Raw genomic sequence first — 6,554 nt, 5'->3', positions numbered from 1 at the left:
CACTGTCATAAAAGTGCCATAAAGCACTTTGCAACCGAGCACCCAGAGACGTACTCATATATCTAACCCAGAGCACGAGGGTTTGCTTTGAAGAGGAGGTGCAGAGATCCCCCCTTTAAATTCTGAAAACCTGTAATGCAGAGAATGGGAGGGAGGGCAGTAAGAGGAAAGGCAACAATGAAAGGAGCAAGGGTTATATTAGGCACTGTGAGGAGGGGAGAGCATCATGCCTCAGTCTCCTTTACCCTGACCACACCTCCCTCTCCTCTACCTCCTGCACAGTCAGACTTTCCATGCTTCCGCCCACCCATGCCTGGGAGTGAGTAAAAATAAAAAGGCAAGGTGGTGGAAGGAGAGTGAGGGTCTGAGGCAAGAAACAACCTCAAATCCAGAGGTGGGGAAGTGGAGTGGAACATCCAGGTACAGGGTGGGGGGGGTGCATGGAAAGGCTGGTGAAGACTGAGAAGCATGAGAGATGGTGGGGTGAAAGTCTGCTGATGGAGCCCCAAGATAGCTAGAGAAGCAGAGGAAGGTGGCGCTCACTGTGGCCTTGGGAGCAGGCCGTGCAGGAGATGGCAGAGAGGGAGGCACAGTAAGGGTGAAGGTTGGTTGGCAACCTTCAGTCTTGAAAGACTATGGTATAAGCCTACAGCACCCGGTATTCCCAGGCAGTCTCCCATCCAAGTACTAACCAGGCCTGACCCTGCTTCGCTTCCGAGATCAGACGAGATCGGGCATGTGCAGGGTAACAGAAGGAGGCTGAGGTATAATGTCCCCTTCTTGCGTGCCTAATGTAGCCAACTTGTCCCAACTTCTACTGAAAGTGCCCAGGTGGCAGGCACTCCAGTGGTTTCCTGACTTGGGAAGCGACAGGAGTACACGTGAAATCACAGCAGGGGCTGGGCTGAAATGGTCCCAGCTGCTTCTGGGAAAATTTCCTCAGCTGCTGTTGTGAGCGTCCACGTGTTACAATCGCTTCCTGACTCAGTAAGCAACTGGACCATGTGCACACTCACAGCAGCAACTGGTGCCCCTGTGATGAGGCACCCATGGCATGTAGCATGGGGTGCCATACCCAAGATACACCACAGAGCACACCTTCTAGCAGCGCCAGCAGGAATGCCAGAGTCTTCCTGCCTGGCACCGGTGCACCAAGGGACATCTGCCAGAGCAGGTAAGTCTGGCACAAAGGTGGGTGGATTGGGCCCAGGAGGGGGGGTGGTATCGACAGCACCAGCTCGTGATCAAAGATCAGATCAAAATGGACTTGTGGCAACGATTGAGCTGGCACAGGTCCATGTTGCCTCACTGCGGATGCTGGGGCTTACTGTGGGGTAAGGGGACAAATATCCCCTTACACTAAGGAGACCCCTATTAGCTGGAATTGCATACTGCATTAGTTAGATAATATTGCATTACTGTATTTGATTTCACCTCCCCTCTGATTATCAATAATTCTAACAATACTGTGTTTTTTTTTTTATTGCACCTTTCCCCAAGGCCAGTCTGTAACCTCCTGACACTGGAGGCAGTTTGCCAAATGCTTCCCCTCCTTACTCAGTGATCTGCCAGCCTGTGCTCCTCTCACTATCCGATATCTTGCTTCAGCAGTCTCCTTCTTCCCACATTTCCTCTTCCTCTCTCTCCCCCTTTTCCCTTTCCAATCTAAACGGTGGAAAGAGAAGGAAAAACAGGGAGGCAGGAAAGTGGACAGAGAAGGATTCCCCCCCCCCCAACAACAACAACAATTTGCTGCCTGATGCTACAGCTTCAGTTGGCCTCATGGCTAAGCCAGGCCTGCCATTCACCATCACTTTCCCCTGTGAACTACTGAGCTGTGCCATTAACCATTACACAGGATCCCAGCACATGAATTACAGCCCAGTCCAAAGCAAATTACCCGGCACCGATGCGGCAGCACTGGCATGATTTGCACTTCATTCCATGAAGATATTTAGCAGGCAGGAGGTCTCCCCAAGGTAAGGGGACATTTGTCCCCTTGCCCCAAGGTAAGCCCCAGCAGCTGTAATGGGGCAACTCAGACCTGTGCTAGTTCAATTGCTGGCGCAAGTCTGCATCGCCCCGTGTTGGTGGATCAGGCCCAGGAAGGGAGATAGGATGAGGCACGTGCCAGCTCCGCAGACCCTGTCCCCCCAGACCCGATACGCCCACCCTTCACTTGTGTCACCATCCTTACCCCATCCCGTTCTACCCCATCCCCATCCTCCCCCAACCTTCTCCCACACCTGAACCTCTTGGTGCAGAACATCCAGTGTGCACTGTTCCATGTGCTGGTGTGGGACTTCCCACCAGCATGCCAGACTGCACTTTTATGACAGCTAGCACTGGTGCATGGTCTACCAGTGCATACAGTGGCTAGGATTGTGCCTTAGTCTGTTCCTGTGTGCACACGTCACAACATGTTAAGTGCACACCTGGTAACAGCAGTGCTGCTCACAATCCTTTATAAACACTTGAATCAGTGGGGTTTTCTTCTCCATAAACCTAATTAGGATTAAGGCACATAGGCACATACATCATAGTTGGACTGTCCCTCCAAGCTAACTTCAGTCAGTGCTTGTTCACAGGATTGCCAGCTTGCTCCTTTGCTTTTAACAGCAGCTTGATGTGTAGGCAGTAGCAGGTACAGTGAACTGATTTAACAGACTTTGATTCAACACACTTCAGAAACAATGGACGTTTTCTGCTTCATTAAAAACTAATATTATATGGTTTGCACATCCATGTCTTCATTTATCTCACTGTATTCAAACTTGGTATTAACAGACACATCTGCTGTCATGATGTTTTATTACCTGATTTCTGAAGGTGAAGCTGCTGGTCAAGGCATAGGAGCAATCCAGGCCATTATTTTTGGTCATTTGGTAAGATGCCACTGAATTGAATCAGACACTAATCTAATTCAGCTATAACTGTTTAGGGAACTCGAAAGCACCTTGGAGGCTTGCATGCCCCTTCATCCTTTCTTCCTTCCCTCTCCTGTGTCAGGTCTCTCCTCCACATCCTCATTCTCACCACTTCTAGTTTGCTCTGCCATCTGAGGGCCCAATCCTATCCAAATTTCCAGTGCTGGTGCAGCTGAGCCAATGGGGTATGCACTGCATCCTGCGGTGAGGAGGCAGTCACAGAGGCCTCCTCAAATTATGGGAATATTTGCTCCCTTACCTTGGGGCTGCATTGCGGCTACACCAGTGCTGGAAAGTTGGATAGGATTGGGCCCTGAATTAGCAAACTGTGCTTAGCACCAACCATGGTTTGCAAACAAATTTCAAACCAGGGTTTAAATTATGGTTTGGAGGTAAGGTGCCAATTCAGGTATCATGGCAAACTGTGGTTAGCAAAAACCAGGGAGTGGAAGAAGAGGGAAACTCTGTGAGTAAGAGGAGGACAGAGGAGATAGGAAAGGGTTTGCAAACTTACAGGTAGATTTCTGATCACCCAATCATGGTTTGGTGTTGCATCTGAACCGAGCCACTTCTTGTCTGAAAAGTAAACTACAATTATAATACTTTTTAAAAAGCCCCTGCCAAGATTTTTAAAGAGAACACACCCGTGCAGTCCTTTGGTGAATAGGTATTAAGGTGGTGCTATGGGCCTGATCCCAGCCACAGTTAAGCACTTTTCATTTTTGTGAGAAGAAAGATTCAGTGGAAGAGATTTAGAGCCCAGTCCTATGCATGCCTACTCGGAAATAAGCCCCATTGGGACTTCCTCCCAGGTAAATGAGGATAGGATTGGGCCACTAAGCTTGTTTAATCCTCCAGTTGAAACTGATGGGACTTAAAAGTGCTTAACATTGGCTGGATGATGTCCTTCAGTCTGTCCCATCCCCCCCCCCCCACACAGCCATTTGCAAAGAGAATTGTCAGCCCCTTAAAAAAGAAAATAAAATTCCACCCAAAGGTGTCTTTTCTGTCTTTTTTTTTTCTTTTTTTGCAGATGCAGAAATGTGGGTGGTTGAGGGCAGAAGAAGAATAAAACCTCCCATCCAACATCAAAATACAATAACCTGGATGTTTACTGTGTTTTTGTGTCGCTCCCTTCCCTCCTCCCTCCAGCAATGTCTGCGTTTGGCCGCCTTCCTCCCCCTGCCCGGATGATTCTACAGCTCAGTGGCTTGGCTTAGGTACAGTTGGAAATGCCCTAGAATGGCTCTTTGTTGGGTTTTGCCTGTGCTGGAGCCCAGTGTTGCTGTGAAGCGAAGTGCTATTCAATTTCTTCACTCAGGCAGAACACTCAACAGGAAGGAAGGAAACAGCCATTCTTTCTGGTCCTATTGTGTGACCACCAGGCTTAAGCAATCAAACAGCTCTGTGGCCTGAACTGCAGTGCCTGCTGTCCTGCCTTGTTGGGAGCGGAGGGGGGCAGAATGTGCGGAGGTGGGGACGGGGGGGGGGAGGGAGGAATCTGGCCACTGCTTTGTTTTTGATACACTCCAACTGCATCTTTTCACGGCTGGCAGCCTCAGGTAGCCTTTCCCCAACCTATTTGCATTTTCTGGATTGAAAAGAGCTTGCCAAAAGAAGTAAGAGTGGGCTGGGGGCGAGAGCATCCCTGGTTGGTGTCAGCCCCCCACTTCAAGGGACTGATGAAAATGTATGAAAAATAGATGTGCTAAAGCAGGGAAGGGAAGCAAAGAGTTCAAAGGGAATAAGCGGAGCAGAACAGGCCAGCGTGGCAACAGTCTAGATATTTCCCTCCAAACTTCCTAGGTTTTGAAAAGCTGTAATTTATCACACGGAAGAATGCATCCCATGTCACAAAGAAAGCTGAGGGGTGGTGAGAAATGCATGTGAGATTTTCCATGAAATGACACACCCAAAACCGTAGAGCACATTCAGGGATATGTAACCCCTGGGTATCTTCTGCAGAGAGGATGACTGGCCACAGCAGTATGTCTTAGGCATGCCATTTTGGGAGACCAGAACAAGATTACACCCCAGCATCATTAGAGACTTGACATGGTTCTTCACATGAGTGTATGAGATCACTGTTGGGTTCCTGATCAGTCAGCATAGTTTCTGAATACTGCTATGGGTCGACATGGGTTATGCACATGGCCTACCAATATTCTGCATTCATGACAGCCCACCCCCCCCCCCCGCCCTTTTAGGCATGCTGCATTTGCACAAATTGTACCAGCTGTGTTTACATTCCCCATATACAGGTACCAGTATTTCCACATGACACTTATTCATGAATAGTGTTTGGCTGTGAATTTACCGGTTCCAGAGGTTGTTGTGGTGACATTGCTGTTATACAGTGGGTCCATGCGAAATAAGGAAGGCATGGAGATAACAGCTCAATACATTTATTCCATCTTCAGAACAGGACCTGGCAATGAATCTGACACAAGGCAGTCACTTCTGGCTTTTATACCCTTTAGCACTGCCCAGATTTCCCCATGATTGGTGCAGTTGAAACATTAACTAGAGGGCCAGTCAGATAGTAGGATTTTGATCCATCACCTGATTGGCCAGTCATAAATCTGGACCAATCAGTTATGCAGGATTTCAACCCTGCATAACTTGCATACATAACAATTGCTGTAAGTGTGAACTAGCCCGATGTGATCATCCATCAGGAGCACTGCTATCTGTGCCTGATTCACTGGTTCAACACACTTGGGGTATGTGCACACTGCAGCCCTGTCTTGGTTTTATACCTCTTTAGCTGTTCTGGCTTCCTCCAACAAATCCTAGGGTTTGTAGTTGGGGGGGGGGAGCACTGTTTGCTAATCATCTTTACTCCATGCTGAACTACAATTTCCAGAGTTCCCTGGGAAGGAGAGATTGCTGCCAACACACTGTGAATACATACAGTAAAAGATGAAAATCGGGTTCGGTTTACTCCAGAAAGAAAAACTAGAAATTAATATTTTAAAACCCTCTTCCTTGCCCCAAAACAGAATGATTTGGAAGTTAGCATTGCCTGCACCAGCAGCTGCATAAAAACATCATCATTAGTAGTAGTAGTAGTAGTAGTAGTAGTAGTTTAGCTACTACTAGTAGTAGTAAACTAGTAGGTTTAGTAGTAGTAAACTAGTAGTAGTTTAGTTTAGCTGAGCACATCAATATGCTTTGTTCTTTACAATGGAAGACAGGTTCCTGCCCTGAGAGGCTCACAATCTCAGACAGATACAGTACAAGGGTGACAACAGAGGAAGGGGGAGCAAGTAATACCACGGAAGAATATGCTTAAGAGTAATCCTAAGTCTTGTGCATGTACTTAGGCTTAGTTGCAGCAAGGTAAAGGGATGAGGTAGTAACACTAAAGACTTTGTGGCAAAGGTGGGTTTTGAGGATGGATTTGAAGGAAGGAAATGTCCAGAACATCATTTCATATTTCAGTGGAGACAAGAAAAAGAGATGCATGTGTGCTCTTGTTTGTTGGGGAAGGTCTTTCAGAAATGTTCAAAGGCCTGCCATACGATATTCAGGATGAAATGGGAAACTAGCAGTGCAGTCTGGAATATTTCTTGGGGCTACATTTTATACCTCTTAATAATAGCAACAAAGTGGTAAACTGAGGTC

At 47.6% G+C, this 6,554-nt stretch overlaps 1 pseudogene; it reads right to left on the bottom strand.

The window, feature by feature from the left end:
• Positions 1 to 643: 643 nt before the first annotated feature.
• LOC136647282 (5S ribosomal RNA) lies at positions 644 to 760 on the bottom strand (annotated as a pseudogene).
• Positions 761 to 6,554: the final 5,794 nt, after the last annotated feature.

This window comes from Tiliqua scincoides, chromosome 3 (assembly GCF_035046505.1).
Source record: "Tiliqua scincoides isolate rTilSci1 chromosome 3, rTilSci1.hap2, whole genome shotgun sequence".
Taxonomy (NCBI): Eukaryota; Metazoa; Chordata; class Lepidosauria; order Squamata; family Scincidae; genus Tiliqua; species Tiliqua scincoides.
Note: the sequence above shows the minus strand (reverse complement) of the source record. Positions and strands in the feature narration are given on the sequence as shown.